This window comes from Rhinolophus sinicus, chromosome 16 (genome assembly GCF_057876585.1).
Source record: "Rhinolophus sinicus isolate RSI-liver-muscle chromosome 16, RSI-T2T, whole genome shotgun sequence".
Lineage (NCBI taxonomy): Eukaryota > Metazoa > Chordata > Mammalia > Chiroptera > Rhinolophidae > Rhinolophus > Rhinolophus sinicus.
Genome location: NC_142516.1, coordinates 56,220,905 through 56,244,694, shown reverse-complemented (window position 1 = coordinate 56,244,694; position 23,790 = coordinate 56,220,905). Strand labels below are relative to the sequence as shown.

At 34.6% G+C, this 23,790-nt stretch overlaps 1 protein-coding gene across 41 annotated transcripts in view; it reads left to right on the top strand.

Annotated features, from left to right (window-relative positions):
* PTPRD (protein tyrosine phosphatase receptor type D) overlaps positions 1–23,790 on the top strand; it is a 2,065,421-nt gene that overhangs the window by 527,844 nt on the left and 1,513,787 nt on the right. For all 41 annotated transcript variants that reach the window (XM_088793168.1, XM_074330438.2, XM_074330432.2 and 38 more), the window contains one exon: positions 7,120–7,191. The gene's annotated coding sequence lies outside the window, so the exon portion shown is untranslated. The remainder of the gene's footprint in view (positions 1–7,119; positions 7,192–23,790) is intronic.

The following is a 23,790-nucleotide window of genomic DNA, read 5'->3' as shown; positions in this document are numbered from 1 at the left end:
ACATTCCATGAGTGCATTCATTTTTATAAATTTTTTGAACCCAAAATGGTTGCTTGTCTTACTTCTTCCGCTAGTTTGAGCTTATTTTTCTGGATAGAATTTTTCCAAACACCGAGGTCACTGTTGTCATTCACTTTTTTGATTCCAATGATACCTTCACTTTGAAATAAAGCCATTTGCTACTGAAAATGAATATGTCTTTGCGATTCTGATCCAGTACATGCTAACTAAAGGCAATTTGGGGAGATGGCTTTAAAGCCTAAGGATTTATTCTCTCAGAAATTAAAGTAGTTCAAATTGTGAAGCTCAAAGTTTAAATCACAATTGTCTCATACTCTTTGTTCTCCAGCATATTTTGTTGATTGTTCAAATTTTGCCCTGTCTCCGATTCACATAACTATACCAAAGTGATTTTATCCAATATGAGAAATCTGCCCTCAGAAAAAGATCTTAAAATTCATGTAGTGAAATCTACTCTCACCCTATTTTCCCCCAGATAAGAAAACCAAGACCATAGAAGCTTAGTGACTTTCCTTGGGACACAAATAGAAATTATATTTTAACTCAGGAGTTTTAGCTTGTAAGTGTTCTTTATGAGAGAAAAAATCTGTCAGGTAAAAATTGAAATAAAATACTCTTGAATTCATGATAGTAATATTGCTTACTAGTACAGCTCTCCCCAATTTTTCAATGCCACTTCAACTTAATTTCTGTATAAACATAAACAAATGCTAGACTTCAATTTTTGGTAGCCAACTTCAAATTTTGGTAGCCCAAACTCACGTAGACCCTTATTTCTCATAACTTATGGAAATAATTGGCTCTGGGGACATGGGCATTTTACATGTCTGGGACTTTACATAAGAGAAAAATCACAGTCTTTGTATTTCTTTCCTGTTGATGCACATGAGAACTTGAAGTTGTCAAAATACCAGTAAAATGGTGATTTTTATTTAGTAATTTTTGTATATTTTCAATTTTTTAGTATTCCATCATAATTTTGGTGATAAGAAATGTTTTTCCTCACCTTAGCACATTGAGCTGTGAAGATGGGAGGAGTTTTGTATTCATGCAACCTATGCATAGCCCTTTTTTATATGACCAATTGAAAACCAAAGTGGTATTTAGGTCAACTTTTCTTATAATCATACGTATTTTCCCCATTTACATATACTAATCATAATCAACAACAGAATAGAGTGTTTGAAGTCAAGATCAGAGATTAAAGTTTACTGTCAGTGTAGGGGCTCTTGTAAAGAATCATGATTATTAAAATAATTGAGATGAGAATTGATACCTAAATTAAAGTCAGAGTCAAAGGGTAGAGGAAATGGATACAATGAATACTTTGTGCACATTATTTAGAGAACTGAGTGACTACTATTCTTTGAGGTAAATAAAAGAGGAATCTAACTTAACTCCAAAGAGTCTGACTTGTGTAACTGGACAAATATTTTTTAAGGCGTCATGGTCAAGTGTATAGGCACGCAATCTGTTCAGATCCCAGCCTTTGGTATTTATTAGTTGTGTGAATTGAGGTGAGTAACTTTACCTTTTTTTTGTATCAGTGTCTTCAGCTTCAAAATGATGATTATATCAAGATCTCCCTTATGAAGTTGTAGAATACTTAGATATTACAACTGTCAGGTTCACAGTAAATGCTAAATAAATGTTAGTATTGTTCATTAAGATAGAGAATGTAGGCACAGATTAACAGAAGAAAGGTGAGTGAATATTTTCACAGTTTGAATTGGGGGTGCCTTTGGGGCATCCATATATAAATGTCTAATAGTAACTTTGATATACAGATTTGAGGTTATACATTTGAGGTTTGTCAATAATAAGTTATTGTTGAAACTATGGCTTGGTATGAAGCCATCGTGAAATATGGTATAGAATGAGATGGGCAAAGTGACACAGATATAGTCCTAAGAAAAGATGTCATGAGATACACATAATCAATTAATTGAGAAAGAATAACCAGAGTGATAGGAAAAAAACTAGAGAAAATCAGTGTCATGGAGGTCAGAAGAGAAATTTAAGATGGTAACAGTAGTCAGCAGAGCCAAATGTTAAATAAGACATGTGAAATAAGTGAAATATAGATCTATATTGACATTGTCAATATGGATGTCATTGGCAACCCCAGATACAGCAAAGTCAAGGTAGGAATCTCTAAGAAAGTATACAGTCTGTGAAGAGAAGTTTTAGAAGTAGAGTTAGTGAAGGTAATCAAGTTTATTGAGAGGGCATGACTGAGAAGAGGAGAATGGAGAAAAGTAATAGCTAATAAGTTGGTGCAAAGGTTATTGCAGTTTTTACAATTATTTTTAACCTTTTAAACCTCAATTACTTTTGCACCAACCTAATAGCTATAAGGCTGCAAAACTTACCATGTTTCCCTGAAAATAAGACCTAACCAGAAAATAAGCCCTAGCATGATTTTTCAGGATGGCATCCCCTGAACAAAATCCCTAATGTGTCTTTTGGAGCAAAAATTAATATAAGACCTGATCTTATTTTGGGGGAAACACGGTAGAAAAGTTTTGCTTGTTTTTCTTTTCTTTTTCATTTAAGATGGGATATTTGAGCTGTCTTCCAAGTTTCCCTTAATGGAGTTATTTTCTTGATACTGCAATTGTAGTTTGACAAAACAAAATATCTTTCTGTATGTAAGTGACACACTTTTCAACAAAACGTAGATTGTTGCTCTCTCAAATACTAGTAGTCTGTCCCCATGGGAAACTTGTCTGGATTAAACTATCTACTAAGCATAACATGAATATATCTGTTATACATATAACAGATATATATATATATATATATATATATATATATATATATATATATATGAATAATCCTGGTCACATTTCTTAAACACATATAAGTGTCTTCTGCTGCTATTTGATATCTAAATGGTCAACTCCTATTTTATGGTGGTCTATTATTATATGATGTGATACTTAAATGCTAATAAAATTGGCATTCATAAGCAAATGAGCCTTAGACTACTTAGCCAGCCATGCTTATCAGTCATAAACATCAGTAAATTAAGCATGGAGAGGAACACTTTACTCACCATGTAGCAGTCAACAAGCTACCATTTATTTGTATGTCTGACATATCAATGAAAAAAGGATGCAAACGGGCTTTAAACAGTGAAGATACTACTAGTAATGCATGTGCACTGTCTGCCTATCCTACCCTGTCTTATCAAAAGAATTAGTAAATTAGTATTTATTTTTGAAATATCTAATACTGGATTTATTTGAAAAACAATGCAATGTGAGTAGCCATGCTGCCAGCTGCCAATTTTGAATATCTAACAGGGAAACTTATTTTAGATCTACAGGCTAGCAAGTATCTGAAATGACCATTGGAAAGCATCTTCTATCCCATAATTTAGGTTGTCATATATATCCTCCTACCTTTTAAACACAAACACATGAAAAGATAGGCTTTCTGATTCTTGGGCAAGGCTCTTCAGTTAATTATCAGAAGCATGCTGCCTCAGTACTATTTATTCACTAATCGTTTTCCATCCCAATTTTTCAGACAAAGTAAACTATCAGCATTAATCAGGAAGCCATTAATTAGGACCTTCATTAATAAGAAATTCAAATTGGGCGACATAAGATTTGGAATGGAGGAAAAGGACTGTTGGGTTGGTCTGGAGTTATCAATTAGCAGGATCAAAAGACTGCAGGGAGGCTGAGGTGATAAGGGTTTCGGTTAGAGTGTGTATTAACAGGTTGACCTGGGATCAACCTGGATAGTGAATAAAGGTTGAATAATAGGAGGTTGTTATAAGAAATGTAGAATTTCATTAAGATGTAGAGTTAATTTTAACTTTACTTGTGGATTGAGGCCATTGTTGCATGATTATATTTTATTATCTTTTATGAAAGCATTGTATTATGTGTATCTTTTCATGATGTGTATATTTTATTAACTAATTCATGTTTAATATCTTTAAATTTACAGAATTTTTACTACAAGGGGCTAAAGAACTTTCAAAAGAAGTGTACTCTTTAAAAATATTTTCACTTTTTTCTTGTGCTTTTATAACCCTCAGAAATTCCCTTTTTATGTAATAGATCTTGTTATTACAGCAACAGGCGTACTTTACAAATTTTCCATTTCTGCCAATATAATGTGTCTTTCTAACTCCTAATATTTTAAATATATTTTATAGTCAGCTTTAGCATTCTAAGAATTAAAATCAGTAACCATGGGATAGGATTTAATTTGTAACATTGATGCTCATGAAATTTTTGAAAATGACTCCTGTGTATGAGAATTGGTGCATGAGCTTCTAAATTTAAATGTCAGATCTTATGTAAGTAATAGGCTAAATATAAATAACATAAAAAGAAAAAAACACCTGCTCCCTGCTGTGTGTGTGTGTGTGTGTGTGTGTGTGTGTGTGTGAGAGAGAGAGAAAGAGAGAGAGAGAGAGAGAGAGACAGAGAGAGAGAGAGAGAGAGAGAGAGAGACAGAGACAGAGACAGAGACAGAGACAGAGAGACAGAGAGAGAGAGAGGGGAGAGGCTTGTTTTCACTCTTTCTGTGAAAGCTCAAAATCAAAATATGAAGTGCCAGGAAATGATAACAACACAACAAAAAAGAAATAAAACAAAAAGAAACAACTGGAAACCCAGCTTCAAAGAGCAGAGGAAACATCCAAGCTCTTCTAAGAACTACTTGTATGTCACTGGGCAATAACTCAACATGCCTGAGACTCATTTTTCTTGACCTTTGAAAGGGAGGATGCTGCCAACAATAGCTATCTCAAAATTAAGGTATATGCTATAAATCTCAAAAAAATACACACTCTTATAATAAGACTTACACTAATTTTTAATCAACTTCCAGAAAGAGCAGTATTTCCATGAATAAGTATTGAATACTGCCATTATTAAATATTGTTTTATTCTCCAAAATGTGCATGGTTGAGGGAAATGTGAAGTTTACAGAACTAAATTTCAAAATTATACTCAGTGCTTAAAGATACTACAATTTGTTAATGATAATATAAAACAAAAAAATCAAAAAACAAAAACAACACTTCAGATATTCAAGAACACAGAGGTAAAGGTAAAGATCACATTTAAAAGTATTCTAAATATTACTTAAAATTTAATTCTAATGTATTATAGAAGATGGTTGATGATATTAAATGTCCATGTAAATATTTGTATCTAGAACAATTTTTATTTTTGTTTTTAAACTCTAAAATATAATCCTATCTCTAGATACTGGTTTTATAATTTGTTGGCTCATTTACATGACAACATTGATTCTAAGACTGCCTAGAGTATATTGGAGAAGAAGTCTGAAGAGACGAATCCTTTAGGAATTGCTACTGACTTTTTAAAAATGTCAGTTTCATACTTGACAATTTTTAAAATATCTTTCCCATACCTTCCTACTGGCATTCCCTTCCCCTTTATCTAGAATATGTGATTTGTAGACATGGGTAGAACATTATTGTAGTTAGAATGAAAGGCTCTGAGACAGGCTGCCTGCATTTAAATTCCAGCTTTGCCATTCGTTGATTTAGAAAGCTTTGGGAAGTAACTCATCTTTTTTTTTTTTTTTTTTTTTTTGGCCTCAAGTTCATCAGCTGAAAAGAGGGGGAATCAACAGTGGTTTCTACCTAATTCATTTATATTTAATCTTGAAAAAATAACTAATGAACATGAGGTATATAAGACATCTGGCACATAGGAACTACTCAGTTAACATTGTTTTGCTTAGGTTCTGCAGAAAGTAAGTTCTTTGTCAGTTCAGGGGTAGGTTATAGCGGTACCGTGTAAGATTTTAACATTATCCATTAAAGAAGAGCAGAAGAAAGTAATATTCTATGCATCCTGAGTGAGACTGTTTCTCAAATTAGAATATCAGTTTCTCCCTTTCAAAACTAAAGTCGTTTCTTGGTCAACCATAGAGATTTTGACATTCACCATTTAGGCATAATGTATATTGCCGAGACTCTCCAATTAACTAAGTTATCAAAATCTATATGCATATTATATTTTCATTGAATCCTGACTGCTACTGACTATATATATATTTGAGGCTGTGTATATATGTGTGTGTATATATATATATATATATATATATATATATATATATATATTTATATATACCGTCATATATATATATATATACATATATATATATAGTTATTCCTGCTGAATAGTCAGAATTCTACTGTATTTTGAATTTCTGAGTATGCACAGAATGGTAGAACTTGATTGCTCTTAATGAACTAAACATTTAATTGAGAAAACAAGACACATATACAAAATATATATGATGGATAGAACTATCATATTATCTAGCAATTCCACTTCTAGGCATTTGAAAACAACACTGGTTTGAAAATATATATTCACCCCTCTCTATGTTCACTGCAGCATTATTTAAAATAGCTAAGATATGGAAGCTACCTAGGTGTCCATTGATAGATGAATGGATGAAGATATATATATGGTGGAATATGTGCACACACACACACTGTAATACTACAAAGCCATGAAAAAGAATGATATTTTGCCATCTGCAACAGCTTGGATGGACCTAGAGGATATCATGCTAGGTGAATAAGTCAGACAGAGAAAGATGAATATATGATTTCACTTATGTGTATAATCAAAAAACCAAAGCAATTGAACAAACAAAACAAAACAGAAACAGACTCATAGATACAGAGAACTAACTGATGGTTGCCAGAGGAGAAGGATGTAGGGAAAAGTGCAAAAAAGGTAAAGGGATTGAGAGGTACAAACTTCTAGTTATAAAATAAGTAAGTCACAGGGATATAATGTACAGCATAGGGAATATAGTCAATAATATAACTTTGTGAGGTATAGATGGTTACTAGACAGTGTGGTGATCTCATTGTAAAGTATATAGATGTTGAATCAGTATGTTGTAAATCTGAAAGTAATATACTATTTTATGTCCACTATACTTTAACAAAAATTTAAAAAATATGATGTATCAAGCATCGCTATCCTTTTTCATCTCGTCAATGTATTTAGTTTGAGTATCACATAATTGCCAAAACATGTGACTGCAAAATGTATTTCCCTTTTTTTTTTTTTCTTTCAGGGGAATCCTGAGGAGTTTCACACTTTTCATCCTCCAGCCATCAATCATCTTGTGGGGGAAGGCTATACATTAGTAAGTCTCATCCTTCTAATTGCTCTTTTTGAAGTTCAGTTTCGTAAAGTCTGTGACTTGATTGTTATATAGAACCAGCAGAATTAGAAACATGTCAACATCATTACTTGGCTAATAAAATAATTTTTTTTTTCAAACAAAGTTTATATCATTAGGACTTTATTTTTGTTTTTAATTACTCTAGTAATAGGAGCACAATTAAAATCTGTAGATGTAAAATTCAAATGGCATGGATAATGGAAACTAGTATTTTTCTTAAAGTCTAAGGTTGTGGTGGCATTGCTTATAGGTATAAACTATTGTGTTCTTTGACACCATGGCCCTCAAGCAATAGTTGAATGAGCTCCCATAACGATGTCTGAAGCTGCAATTAAATAAAAGCTGACACATTCTGTACATCTTGGTAACATATGCTAATGATTTTGTATGTTGACATTCAGTTTTAAAGTTAAACAGTTCTTATGCATTGTTATGGCCTAAAACCAAATCATGCTTTTTTTGCTTCACTTTAGTTTTTTTCTCTTTCATCTGCAAAAAGCATTAGTGTATCCTGGTATCATGTTTCTGAACAACCCTTCCATCAAATAATCTCTCTCTCTCTCTCTCTCTCTCTTTTCATTCATTCATTCATTAAGCACATTCAGGTCACCATTAGTTAATTTGAACTTTCATAAACTATAGTTTTTGAGGCACTTCCCATATCCTCACATGCTTTAAAGCTATGATTTCCAAATGCTTTTGATGAAACATTCCATCATTTAAAATAATAAATATGCACTCAAATATATGCACATTATGTATAAATTACATAAATTTACCACTGTATTTATAGATATATAGAAAATATTAAAAAATGTAAACAATAGAAATTTTAAAAGCTACTATAACAATACATCTGTGTAAAAGTTTTAGTGGAATTTTGGGAACTGCAGTTCTAGAAATCCTCTGCATTCTCCTATTTCTATTAACTCCCAGAAGTTGTGTTGAATACTCAAAGACTCTTACAAAAACTATTTTTAAGCATTGGATTGAATAGACACATTGTGTGTGCAATTGAGCAAGTGTATATGTACATTTATATACACAAATGTGTGTGTGCATGTGGTTGGTGTGAATGGAATTGGCTGGATCAAGAGTTTGTGATGGCTTAGAATGGCACCCAATGGTCTTAATCTGAATACTCCCCTTCTGCAAATAATAAGGAATAAAATAATTCTGAGGGATTGTTGTTGAGAACCAAAGAGCCAAATAGTAGTGCCACCTTGTGTTACATGGAATACCTCCAAAGATGATATCTTTGGCAAAAGTAGATTTGTATCATTCACAGGCACTATACAATAGAATTCCTTCGTCATAAGGGTTCTCAGTGTTGGGCAACCATATGTTATACTATGAGAAGAGAAGAAGATTAAACGTTCAGAGGAAGCATTTAACCCAAATTGTTTCTGCATGTGGGAACCAACAATCCTATAAGAATTTTTTTTTTTTTTTTCAGTGTAGGAGATCATTTTCTTTGACTGTTGAGTCAAAGAAATCAAGAGCTTCCCACCCTTATCCCTTATTATAGGAGCTCACATTTAACTGGACCCAAATCTTAGTTCATATCTGAAGCCAGACGGGGAGATGGTGAGATGTTAAAGGATAAATTCAGAACTTTCCAGATAAGTCCACCTTCATTAAACCTTGAATGTAAAAGCCTTTATAATTGCTGATTCCACTTATTTGAGTCCTTCTCTAATTCAAGAACCTGATACTCACTGCTGAACCAGTTAGGGATCAATATAAATTCTCTGTTTTCCAGGAACCAATTCTTGATCTCTTATCTTTGATAATCTCATATCAAATACCTTGCTGAAATATAGATATATCACGCCTATATTATTTCTTTAATCTACCAGTCTAGTAAAGTCTTTCAAAAATTAATAAATAAATTCAATAAGTAAAATAAAATGATGCTTATCTGGCACAACTCAGTGAATCCTTAATGACTCACACTTATTATGGCTTTCTCCATAGGCCATCCAGCTGATAGATAATTCATTTAAATTTAAGGATATTTCGGGGATCAATTTCTACCTTACTAAAACAAATACATGAAAACACTGTCTCCTGGCATTAAGTTCTCTATACTTGGATCCTGGAACTGGTCTGTGACTTTCCACTAGAGAAAGAGAAAGACAAGCAGAGCAATCAATTTTGCTGTTTTATTTTGGATGGAAGTTTTCCTCCTCTGTGTTCTGCTAATCAACCGCTTCGTAAATGCGCCTGAGTTGTCTGCTTTATACTACTACTACTAATGGTAATAATAATAATAATATAATAATAATAAACAAATAAATAAAGGAAAGTTAGTTTTGTACCTTTCCAGAACACGGATGAAGATTTAAGAAGCTTTATTTTCAAGTTGCTGGTAAAAAAAAAAGTCACAAACCATAGAATCCAAGGGTGAAAATAAGGCAGGGTGTGGGTATAACAAATTGACTGAATAAACCATGTGCAGTGTTCATGACACAGGGACCACTGTTCAAATTTTCAAGGTTTTCTCAGCTGGCATTTTTCTAATTGGGTTGGATTAACCATGGGGGCTCTCTTCCTTCTCCTACCCACCACCAGACTCTTAATGTATTTAACTCCACTCTTTGCTCTAGGTCTTCCTTTTTCCCAGACACCCCTCCTAAATGTTAATAATAATAGCCCAATGATCTCCATATTTCTTCTGTATTTAGTCTATAGTTTTCATGGTTGAACTCATCCACTCAAGTAGCTTCAAAAATTATTTATATCTAGAGACATTCAAATTGATATGTTCGCTTAGCATCTCATTCCTGAGAATCAAATCAGCATATCTATTTGGTAGCACATTAGCTTCTCAACTTTCAATGCATTACAATTGAACTCACACTGGTTTCTCACAATCCTAGTTTTGTCTTTCCCATTCCTATGAACAGAAGTAACTTCTATCCAGTTTCCCAAAAAGAAACCTGGGAAATGTCATAGATCCCTTTCTTACCTTCTCACCTCTCTTATTATATCACTCATGAAGTGATCTATTATATCACTCATGAAGTCTTGCCAATTCTACCTCTGGAAAGGTAGGAAATGATACAGGAAATAAAACCTGATGTGTGTATGTGTGTGTGTGTACATACACACACACACATATGTATATACACACACACACATATATATACACACACACACACACATATATATATATACACATATATATACACACATATATACATATATACATATATATATATATATATATATATATATATATATATATATATATACATATACATGTATGAACACACACACGCGCACACACACATACAGGGTGCCAAAAATGTATACACATTTTAAGAAAGGAAAACTGTATTAAAATTGTAATACTCAGTATATACTGATAACAAAAGATGAATACAAGTCACGTTTGACTTCTGCAATTACAAGAGGTGCTCAGAGTGGTTATCATCAATGTCCAGGCACTTCTGATTACGGCAAAATACTGTTTGAGCAACATTGACCAAAGCGTGCACTTGTATACCTTTTTTTTGGTACCCCCAGTATATATAGTGTATGTGTGTGTACACACACACACACACACACACACACCACTGTGAAATGCTTTAGTGAAAATTAAATTCATTAAGAGAAACAAAATGATCACCATAGTCTACCACAAGGATGTAATTCATCCCAAAGAAAGAGCAAATACCAAAGCATTTTATAATTTAATTCCTTATGTTTTGACTCTAAACTCCAATCTCTTTAATTTTGTTTCTGTTAATACTTTAACATTTTGTACCCATAAATGTATATGCATGTATCTTTGTTGAACCATTATATCATTTTCCAATAACGCTGGCAAGTGTATATGATGACAGGGAGAAAAAATAATTTCTATACCATATATGCACATAACAAATGCTTCAACATGTAGTGATCAAACATATCTATTCTTCTCTAATCCTCTTAAATTTATAGGATGTATGACATACATTTGACTATGAATTAATCATGTTTTAACACTTCTGTAGAACAACTTCTCATGCCAAGAACATTGTTTGAAAGATGCATATGCACATCTCTTTATGACACTGGGCCATATTTTAGAACTTGGGAATCATTGTTGCCCTGACGAGTTAGAGAAGGGCATATCTCATCCGTCTCTTTTCTACCACTAATGGAATGCTTATACTTTTATCTCAACTGTTTTTGAACATCATAATGCAATATTTCATCCATTTGCTCAGTATTTGATAGTTTATTACTAGAAGAAACATTTTGGTTGACCTGAGGATATATAATATAATTAAATTTATTATTCATATTGTATTTCAACTTTTATTGAGCCAAAGGAGACTTTTCTCCCAAGTGTAAGATTTTCAGGAATTTAATTCTATATTCCTATCAATGACCAAAGTGAACAGAATTAATAGAAGGAATTACCCCTTTTTATTTATACCACCAGAGGCGAGTCTCCAGAGAAATGCTTCATTGTTAAAGATAATACATTCTTTGGTTTGCTGGCTGGCCTTAATGGGATGTTAAAATCGATTGGAGCAATTTCTCTGTCACCTGAGAAGCACTGTAGGTTTTGTGGTGTATTACAATTTCATATCCTTCTCATGTCTTTTTAAATTTTTTACATCACTAAACCAAGTGTCTTCCTTTGCTTATGAGACCACTGCTTCCTTTTTCTGAGGAAGCAGTTCTTGTAAATGTGTAATATACCTGGAATCCAAGCAGAGCCACCACGGAGGTTGTGTCAAAGCCATGACAGGTAGTATCCCATATGGTAAGAACTATATTCAAAGTGTGAGGAGGTTAAGACCGCATGTTTGCAATTAATAACCGTGCTGCTAAATTGAGAAAACAGTGCCCCCTTGTGAAGGCAGCCTCATTCTTGTGACTGTTGCTCCAATGTTTAAGCACAAATTGTGGATAAAATAAACAAGAGTAACTTTATTTTGGTCTACTGTTGTCTATTTTAATCGCTGTCAGAATAGTTATATTTCCCTGCCTCTTGAGAAACTCAGACAGGCTCCTTGACTTTCTGGTAACTATGATGGTAAAACAGCCACTTGATCACTTTAGAACCTTAAAAACACAGTGTCAGTTTATGTCCAGACCCAGGAATTAATATTGTGACCTCTCTCCTTGCCAGCATGGGCCAGTTCGCAAGCCAGTAGTTCAGGAAGTACAAAGCAATCAGCTTCTTCCCCTCTCTTTGTTCAAACCTTTGTGAGATTCCTCCTCCTTCAGCTTTCCAAAGGCACTTTCAAAACGCTTGCTTTGGGGCATTGTGAGAGAGAAGATGTAAATGAAGTGATGCTGGCCTGGAATGGCAGGTATTTAAAGCTGTTTTTTTCTTGTCAGTACGTCTGTGGTTTCTTCAAAGACCTCACCGATCTCTCTCTACAACATTGTATAGCAGTATCCTTTATTTAAGTAGCACACTTTTCTGAGATTCATTCCTTAAACCTTCCTCAGTATTTAGGCATCAGGTTTTACCTCTAGTCTTCTTTCTTGAGATAGATCAATGCCCTCAGGTCTCTTTTCTGTTAGTGTCTTTATCTCACCCTTTATATTTCTCAAGTGGGAAAGTTGGCAAGTCCCCCAATCGGTAGTGTAGGTATTTAACTCCCTAAATTGTTTCTTTAGAGTCACTTTCTTGACTTGGGATGAGTAGGTTTTACATGAAATTTTTGAAATGTCAGTGAGGGAAGCTAATAGCACAGCTCTCTCCAAGGAAATTCTCTTCAAATATCATCCAATTCCTTACTTTCTCAATGTAGATGAAAGATTTTAAAGTTACCTACATTTTAAGTTACCTAAAATATATCTAAATTATGCATCTATTTGGAATGTGCTTAGCCAAACATCCATTTGAATTCTCTCTTACATGCACAAAGAAAGCATGAGAGAAGTATCAACTCTCCTATGATTAACTTTGACTCGAGAAAATCTAGTGAGCCAGTTCAAATCTGGCTGTCAAATTGTTTGTGTTATGGTTATGTTCAAATACACATATTTTCATATTTATCATTCTCAGGTGAAATTGCTTAATCATTATAAAATTTCTATAAGGTATTGCAGAAAAGTGGAAATGAGTGAGTGAATCAGAAATGAAACAGTTACAACTAGTGAATTGGGACATGTGATTGCAGTGCTGCATATAATATGGCATGTTACCATTTCTTTAAAATATGACATTATGAGAGGTAATTATGCAATTGCTATAAAAGTATTCTGGTTGTGTAGTCATAAAATGTTTATATTCCGAGGGATGCTATTTTCTCAAGGCAAGTGCATAATAAAATAACAAATACAACTTTTCAGGGAATACCTCTCTCCTTGGTTCAGAAGCAGTTAGAATATATGAACTTCTATTCATAAAAATCTTGAGCAAACCTACTCTGGAATAAATTTTACAAGTGTTATTTGAATACAAATATCGATACTTGAAGCAATGATGATAAATTAATATCACAATTTAATTACATATTGCTAAATCTTTATCTTTCATCACTTACATCTCATGACAGTGGCAATGCAAATGTTAACTTTCACAAAACATTTGAAAAATGCATTTAAAATGATTAAACATGCATTAAGTGTTATCAATATAAAAATGTAGGAAATATATACATGACTGGACATAAATATTTTTTACTTAAAACAAAAATAATTACAGCATACAAATTAAAGCTCTCATCATGAAAAAAAAAACCATATATTTGAAACTATTCCTTACCATTGCTGAACAAAACTATTTTGAAGCACAAAAAATAAGGCGATATTTTGCTGAAGAACGAACACGGGTATTACTAACCTTCTCCCCACCTCCCGCCCTTTTTTAGGACTTACGCGTATGTCTTGAGCATGTTTAGGACCTAACTTATTGGGCAATATAGTCATTAAGTGGCGATAGCTAATAAGAAAGCAATCTTAAAACTTAAATAATAAGAATATAGCTTTTAGATAATTCTGTAGCTGCTCTCATACTTTCTCAGAAAAAAAAAATGTGTTCAGGTTGATGTCTGACAATAAAATACACGAGAGATCATTTGAAGAGGACGCAAGAAAGGACAGCAATGGGTATGAAGGTTTCTGAAATATTTAAAGGTAAAAACACAGAAGTTAGATTCATTTAGAAATAAAAGCTAGGGCTCTCCATTCTTCAAGTGTATGGTAGAAATTATGTGCTGATTTGATTTTGTTTCCACTGAGAATGAACATTAAATGTGTAATACTCATTACACGGGCACATGCATCTGAGGTAAGGCTGGGGAGGCCCAGGCTTCTTTCCAGGTGGACGCCCTGGAGTCTCCTTTACTAGGCAAGTTTGTAGGAAGACTGGAATGCAGCTGATGTATGGCTTGTATGCTATATGGAAAACAAGAGATGAGATGTTTGAGAGTCCTCTTTTTTTATAGAATCAGTGTGTAGAGTATTGCTTTCTGTAATGAAATACACAATTTTAAGATAATAAAGACTTTTGAAATTGTGGTTTCTGATCTCGGAAAACAAATTTGAAACTATGTATATTATTTGCTATACATTTAAAATGATTAGCCCTAATTAGATTAATCATAACAGTAATACATCTGGATATATTTAGTGATTTACAAAAATATGATTAGGTTTTGTTTTTGCTTAATGTCGTAAATATAATGTAGGAATTTCCTATGTAAATAAATAGGGTAAGTGTCATTTTCATTTTATTTTATTTTAACTTTTAATTTTTGGACAATATTAGTACAGTATTATTTTTTGAGACAAACCACAATTCCATCCACAAACAACTTTGTATAAAGCAAGTGTAAGATTTTCTTGGAGGCATGAAAAATACTGAGGCATAAAACATGTTCAAGGAATAACCTAATTACAACCATATAATTCGGTGGGATTTCTGCTCTATCATAGTGAATTATTGAAAACAGGAAAACAATTAATGGAAGAAATCATTTCTAAAATAGGAATTTGGCATTTGGCTGTAGTGTATTGCATTTTATTCATTCTAATGGTAAAATAAAACTTATATAAACTTTAACTGCTGCTCAATATACATAAACTGTAATAAATTAGTTGAATGATTTTACCTATAGTTTAAAATGGCATGCCCAGTTTGTAAAACTTAGGTAGTGTGATTTTAGTTTGTGTAATACAAGTGCCTGTGGCCTTATTACCCTTTGAGTTACTCTCTGAAGTAGGTACCGATATTCTTGTCAGAAAGTATCCAGATGTGAAAGGGAAGGTGGTTCTTTATTGCTTTCATTCAACAAGCATTCATTTATTGTCTACTAAACATGCTAATAAATTAGAATGCTATATATGAGAATAACTTATAAGAATTAGGTAAGAGATATAAGACCAAAATTGCCTTCACCAATATGGATTCATCATCAAACATAGTAAGGGGGTACAAATTTCCAGGTTTGTTTAATTCTGTGATATACATGTTATGGAGGATCCCGGAAAGTTCCTTTTTGTAGCTCTGTTTTCTTTAGTCCATAGGCTTTCATTTTCGAGTTCATTCCTTCAAGGACATAAGACGATTTACCTGTGAATGTCTGATTTTCTAATCCCTGCACCATCTTTGGAAACTTCCCTGCAGACTCTCTTAAGGGCCACTGACCACATTTGGAAAGCAGCACTACAAGATCAAATATCTCACATTTTCATATTGTATAGTGTGAGATAGATCTATTGGAATACATGTGTATGTATGTGGAAAGCCAGTGACTTAGATGACCAGCAATGTTTGATACAAGAGGCACTGACAAATTGCTATGGCTTATAGAGTTTCTAAGAACCACATTGGCATGCATAAGTCTAATTAAACATCACAGAGGTATTAATACTTATGATAGAAAGGATGATTAAGAGTTTTCAGATAAAGCAAGAGATTCATAAGTGGATCGAGATCAGGAAAATTATAGGCTTCTGCAGTTATATTAATATTTAGGGGCTAGCATCTATTTCTCAGAAAATTCTTGTGACATTGTAAATGTGAAAATAATATGGATACGCTTCTAAACTAAAGGGATTGGGACAAAACTGTTATTTCATTTTAAGCAGAGAAAATAAAAAGCCCAACTATAGTGGAAGCATCACTTTTAATATTTGATTATAAAATGTTTCCTCTTTCAGAGTAGGACATATTTAATCTTGTTAGCAGTAAATCTTCTCTTCTTCAAATCACAAATTGAGATGATTATAACTTTAATCTTTATATGAAACATCTGAACCTAAAGTCAATATAAAAATGTTAAAATTGCTGTCAGTCATTGTGATAAACCCTTTATATGCATTAAACATTATATCCATTAACTCATAATAGTACTAAGAAGGTACTATTTTCCCCCCATTCTGCTGATTAGAAATTTGAAGTGCAAAACAGGATGTATCAGAAATCTCGCACTTCCAATTGTTTAGTTTCTCATTTAAATATTACCCCTTAAAAACAGATATCTGTGATTTGAAATGAAACCAGCCTTATGGTCTAAATGATTTTAAATAGCATTTCCTTTAGGGAGCTTATTTGGTACTTCAGAAATTAGTATAAAACCAAATGTTTTTGGAAAGGAAGGAAGGAAGGAAGGAAGGAAGGAAGGAAGGAAGGAAGGAAGGAAGGAAAGAAAGAAAAAGAAAGCAAACCATGACCCTAAAGCATTGTGCTATTAACCATGTGTATATTGGAAATACGATTCTTAAAAAAAAAATTGTTTTCTCAGACTAGCTGTATTTGAAAAAAATAACCATTTTCAAAAGCTTAGAAATGTAAACACTATCTGATATTTTAGTCACGTGAGTAACAGAAACTTTCATTCATTGCTGTTGGGAATGCAAAATGATACAAGCCACTATGGAAGATAGTTTGGTGTTTTCTTACAGAACTAATGATACCCTTATATGATCCAGCAATCATGGTCCTTGGCATTTGATAAAAGGAGTTGAAAACTTATGTTGCAGATTTGTGCCTACCCCAAAACCTGCACATGGATGTTTTTAACAGCTTTATTTATAATTGCTAAAGCTTGAAAGCAACCTAGATGTCCCTCGGTGATTAATGGATAAATAAACTGCAGTATATCCCGACAATAGAATATTATTTGGCACAAAAACAAACAAACAAAAAACAAAGCTATGAAGCCTTGGAAAGGCATGGAGGAAACTTAAATTCATATTACTGAGTGAAAGAAGCCAATGTGAAAAGACTATATATTATATGATTCCAGCTATACGACATTTTGAAAAAGGCAAAAGTATGGAGGCAGTGAAGCTATCCGTGGTTGCTAGGGCTGGGCAGGGGCTGAACAGGCTGAGCACAGAGGATTTTTAGGGCAGCACAAATACTGCCACCACTATGATAATGTTGGCTGCTGTCTTTGTTTTGCTTCCTTTTCCCCTTCCTTTACCTCGTCTTCTTCCTCTTTCTCCTCCTTTTTCTTCTCCTATTAAAATAATAATTTTAGCACATCCCTCATATAAATCACTTAATGCTTCAGACACTGCACTATGTGCATTTGCATATCATTTCATTTTGTCAATGTAAGAAATGTCTAAACTTGCAGAGAATTTGTATGAGTTTATTTGATCCAAACTGATGACTTATGCCAGGGAGCAAGATCTCAAATGCTCCAGAGGATAGCAGTTTTGCAGCTTCTTTTATGCATTTGAAATTAAGGATGGACTGTAAGGAAGATTACATCAAGGTGGGAGAGAGCAAGGTGGGGATTGGATCAGAGGATAGTTAAAAAGATTATGAGGTCAGACAATTAAGTTCATGAACTTGTTACAACAATGTTGCTAAACTTTTTTGCTATCAGAGGGATTATTCATTATGAATTTATACCAACTGGACAAACAGTTAACCAAGTTTACTATTTGGAAGTGCTGAAAAGGCTGCATGAAAAACTTAGACGACCTGAACTTTTTGCCAACAATTCATGGCTCTTGCATCACGACAATGCACCAGCTCAGAGGGCACTGTCTGTGGGGGTTTTTAGCCAGTAAACAAATAACTGTATTGAAATACCCTCCCTACTCACCTGCTCTGGCTCCCAATGACTTCTTTCTTTACCCGAAGAGAAAGGAAATATTGAAAGGAAGACATTTTGATGACATTCATGACATCAAGGATAATCCGATGATTGCTCTGATGGCCAGTCCAGAAAAAAGTTCCTAAATTGCTTTGAAGGGTGGACTAGGCACTGGCGTCGGTGCATAGCTTCCCAAGGGGAGTACTTCTAATGTGACTAGTGATATTCAGCAATAAAGTGAGATATGTAGCACTTTTTCTAGGATTAGTTGGTGAACTTAATTGTCCAGCCTTGTGTGTGCTTTCTTGAGGGTGGTTACCTTATTTCAAAGGTACGTTAAGTTAGATTCACAAAAGCAATGGACAGGGCTTGCTTAAGGCAAAGATAAGCCATTTGTTAGAGTTATCTGTCTGGGGTGTAACTACCTACCATGATCTGCCCAGTTAGGAATTTATGATCATATCACCCTGTGAGGTTATTTTCCATAGAACCTCTATTTTTTTACCCACAATTTAATGTTTGCAGTAATCCTTTGAGATACATATTATTTTTACCATTTTATACATGAGAAAAATTGAAATTTAAAAAAGGTTAAATAACTTTACTGAAATCTGAATAAAATTTTCACCTTCCATTAATTTATTCCATTAATACTAACCACATGTCACTCTGGTCTCAGATATCTGTCTTCTCCCAAGTCAAAACTAATATATTATGCCTGGCTTTTCAAGACAATCTATCCACTGGACTTGCCTTATCTCTTCAGTTTTATCTACTACATCTCACTGCAAACTTTCTAGTTTCAGTCTTCTTCCTCTCTCTCTCTCTCTCTCTCTCTCTCTCTCTCCCTTTCCAGCAATTTATTTTTTACACTTTATTTATTTTGAAATTCAATATTATTTTATTTTAATTTTAGGTGTACAGTGTAGTGGTTAGACATTTATATAATTTAAGAAGTGATCCACCTGACTAGTCTAGTACCCACCTCGCACTATACGTAGTTATTATCATATTATTGACCATATTCCTTGTGCTTTACTATTGTAACTACCAATTTGCACATCTTAATCCCTTCACTTTTTTCACTCTGCCCTCTAATCCTCCTCCCATTCATCACCCTCATAAATTAGTACCCATCTGACATCATGCATAGTTATTACAATATGATTGACTATATTCTTTATGCTATATCCTACATCCCCATCACTACTAGGTAACAACCAATTTGTACTTCTTAATCCTCTCCCTTTTTTCACTTACCTTCAATGCCCCCCATTTGACAATCATCAAAATGTTATCTGTATCTATGAATTTGTTTCTGTTTAGTGCATTTGTTTATTTTGTTCTTTAGATTCCATGTATAAGTGAAATCACGCTATATCTGTCTTTCTCTGTCTGACATGCTCACCTCAACATAATACCCTTCAGGTACATCTCTGCCTCCACAAATGACAAGAACACATTCCCATCCATGGACGGGCAATATTCCATTGTATATATGTACCACCTACTCCTTGTCCATTCATCCATCAGCTGACACCCAGTCTGCCTCCACATCTTGACCATGATAAACAATGATACAGTGAACATATAGATGCACTCGGCCCCTCAAAGGAGCATTTTCAGGTTCTTTGGATAAATATTCTGAAGTAGGATTACTGTATCGCTCTTTGTCTCTTGTCATAGCATTTGTTTTAAAGTCTGTTTTGTCTATTATAAGTATTTCTACGTCAGCTTTTTTGTTGTTGTTATTTTTTTCATCTTCATGAAATATCTTTTTTCCATCTGTTACTTTCAGTTTGTGTTTATCTTTTGCCTTGAAGTGAGTCTCTTGTAGGCAGCATATGTGAGGGTCTTGTTTTCTTATCCATTGAGCCACCCTATCTTTTGATTGGAGCATTTAATCTATTTACATTTAAAGTAATTGTTGATAGATATGTAGTTATTGCCAATTTATTATTCATATGTTTTATTTATTTATTTTTTTCCTGTCTTAAAAAAGCCTGTCAAGATTCTTTGTAATACTGGTTTAGTAGTGAGTAACTCCTTTAGCTTTTTCTTGTCTGGGAAGCTCTTTATCTCTCCTTGACTTCAAAATGATAAATTTGCTGGGTAGAGTAATCTTGGTTGCAGGTCCTTGCTTTTCCTTATTTTGAATATTTCCTGCCACTCCCTTCTGGCATTCAAAGTTTCTGTTGAGAAATCAGCTAACAGTCTTATGTGATCTCTCTTGTAAGTAACTAACTGCTTTTCTCTTGCTGCTTTTAAGACTCTCTCTTTGTCTTTAACCTTTAACATTTTAATGATGATGTATCTTGGTGTGGACTTCTCTGGGTTCATCTTGTTTGGGACCCTGTGCTCACTGGGCTTGTATGTCTAGTCCCCACATCAGGTTAGGAAGTTTTTAAGCCATTATTTCTTCAAATATGTTTTCAATTCCATGCCCCCTCTCTTCTGGCACTCCTATGATGTGAATGTCGGTATGCTTGATATTGTCCCAGACACCCTTTAAACTATCCTTTTTGTTTTGTTTTGTTTTGTTTGTTTGTTTGTTTAAAGTGTTGGGGGAGAATTATTTTGTTCTTTCTGCTGTTCTGATATGGTGTGTTATGCTACCTGATCTTCAAAATGGCTGATTCGATCCTCTGCTTCATCTAATCTACTTTTGATTCCCTCTAATATAGTTTTCATTTCAGTTATTGTATACTCTATTATTGATGGGTTCTTTATTTTTATGTTTTCTATCTCCATTTTTAATATTTCTTATCTTCATTGAAGTTCTCCCTAAGATGACTGAGAATCTTTATAGCCAGTTTTCTTTTTACTCTGCATGTAGTAGATTGCTTGTCTCCATTTTGTTTAGTTCTTTTTTCTGGAGCTTTGTTCTGTTTTTTTTTGTTTGTTTGTTTTGTTTTTTATTTGGGACTTGTTTCTTTGTCTGCCCATTTTGGCTGCCTCCCTGTGTTTGTTTCTATGTATTAGGTAGGGCTGCTATGCCTCCCAGTCTTAGTAGAGTGGCCTTTTGCAGTAGGTGTCCTGTGGGACCAAGTGGTGCAGTCTCCCTGGTCACCAGATTTGGGTATTCCACATGTGTTTCTTGTGGGGTTGTGTGTGTCCTTCTGTTGTAGTTGAGCCTTGGTTGCCATTTGCATGTCAATGGAAGGGATTGATCCTTGGACTGATTGGTTATGATGAGGACTGGCCATGACTAGAGTGGAGGAACTGTGTTGAAAGGGCAGATCCTACAGAGTGTAATTTTCTTTATCAGGGCTTTGGTCCCTTTCCAGACTGCCCTTTGGATGTGTAGTACTTGGGGGTGGCCGGCTTGGAGGTGATGCCAGCTTGGTCCAATGCTGGCAACCAGGCATGCCAGACCTGGTCCTCCTGGGAGGGTACACACTGCAGACCAAGTTTATCCACAGCCTGTGCCCTGAGGGGGACACCTGGTATAAGCCACAAAGTAGTGTGAAGACGGCCACCACTCGCACTGCACTTGGAGGTGCCTCACGAGGCCACGCCTTGAACGGAGGCTACCTGTCCGTAGTGCTGGATTTAGGGCTGCTCAGCCAGAGGTATGGGTCATGGTAAAGCCAGATGCTGTTTGTTTGTATTTTGCGAACTTTTGAGAGATTTTATGAAAGTCTGCAGCATGAGCTAAAACAGGTTATTTGTATGTAAAAGCCACTGGTAGCACTTGGATGTACCTGACATTTGGGTGGACAGGGTCTTAGGGAATCACTGTGGTAGAACAGATAAAAGGTGATACCAAGTTTGATGGAGACTCAGATATGATGTCTATCTCTGTCTGCACACAGGGAGGGGGAGGTTTCAGCAAAGAAACAGTGGCTTCCTCCAGCTCCTCTGTCCAGGAGAAATCTGCTGCTCCAGCTGCCGCCATGAAGCCAGACAATTCAGTTCCTCCCTTATGTCTCTGGGGCCTTTAGAGCTGCTGCCCCAGTGCTGGAGCTCAGAGCGAGTGAGTGAGTCTTTCAGTAAGTAAGTCTATCTGTGGTTTCTTTAAGATGAAAGTCTAGTACTGCAGTCACCTTCAGCCTGCAATCTCCATGGGTTTTTCACAGCCAGAAGTTACTGGAACTTCTCTCCTCAGTACTGGAATCCTGGGCAGGAGAGACTGGTGTGGTGTGAGAACCCCTCGCTCCTCTAGGAGGGACCTCCATAGCTGAGCTATCCTTCCCAATTTTTAATGGGCACACATGGGTTTGGGGCCAGCCTGTTCTGTGTCTCTGCCCCTCTCACCAGTCGCAAGGTGGCTTCCTCTGTATGTCCATCATTGTAGGGCTTCAGTTCAGCTGGACTTGTGGTAATCCTTAATGATGATTTTTCCGTAGTTCAGTTGTAGTTGATGTGGTCCAGAGAGGGGTGAGCATAGCATTTGCCTGCTCCACCATCTTCACTGGAAATGTCCTCAATCTCTTATAAGCATAATAAGCTTAATCCTTCCTCCAAACTTTCTATCACTATATGCTCTTCCTTATCTACAGTGTTCTTCATTTCTTCATCTGCGCATCTAAATCATGTTTTCCCTTTAGATCAAGCTCTTTACCACTTTCTCTGTGGAACCTTACCTTTTCTTCTGGAAAGTTCCCTCTTCTGAAAACCTATATCATTTAATATTGGTGGGAGCAAATAGAAAAGAGACAAAAAGCTTACAATCGTGGAGTATAAGTCTAGTGTGATGTGTATTTATTATTCTAAAGTGATGTGTATTTAAGATATCTGGTTCGAGCATCAAATACCTGAAGCCAACACAGACACACACACACACACAAACACACACGTAAACAAACATGTCCTCTTTTTACTGGCAGTGTGAACATGAGCAATAACCTAAGATTTCTTTTATCAGTTTCTCATCTGTAAAGTGGACTAATAGTAGTTTTAACCTCAAAGGTTGTTTTCAGTATTAAAATACATAATATATGTAAAGTACCTGGCAATGTAATCTGCAGAAATTGTATAGTGATACTCATTTTTGGGCTGTGTCTGGGATTGACTTCTACTTCTTTAGTGTCTGTATAAAAAATACATATAATTGTCTTTATAGTTCTTCTATGTCCTATGCAACCTCAGAGCTCAAATTTCAATTGATTGCAATTTCATATTTAATAGTTCCCAAAGGGTTTCTTTCATGAAGAAGCATGATTAGAGTGTGAAATATTTTCACATAGACACATTGACTTTGTATAACTGTGGATGACTTTGTCCTATTGCTATTGTTTTCTTAACTACTTAAATATTTATTTAACATAATAACAGTGATTATAAAATGTAAGTCAACAGCTGTTAGTGCACATATTTTTGTTGCTGACAAATTCAATTAGAAGCATTGCTAGCTAAACCAGTCCAAAAGCAAGTAACTATGAAAGGTCAATTCTGAATTATTGTTACCCATAATCATTCCCCAAGCCATTAAGCTTATAAAATCCAATTGAAACTGAAAACCATAAAAGTAAATTGCAGAAAAGCTGCCCAAGTAGGTCCTGAGAGTTCCATACCTGTGAGCAAGACACTTGTCTATAGAAAT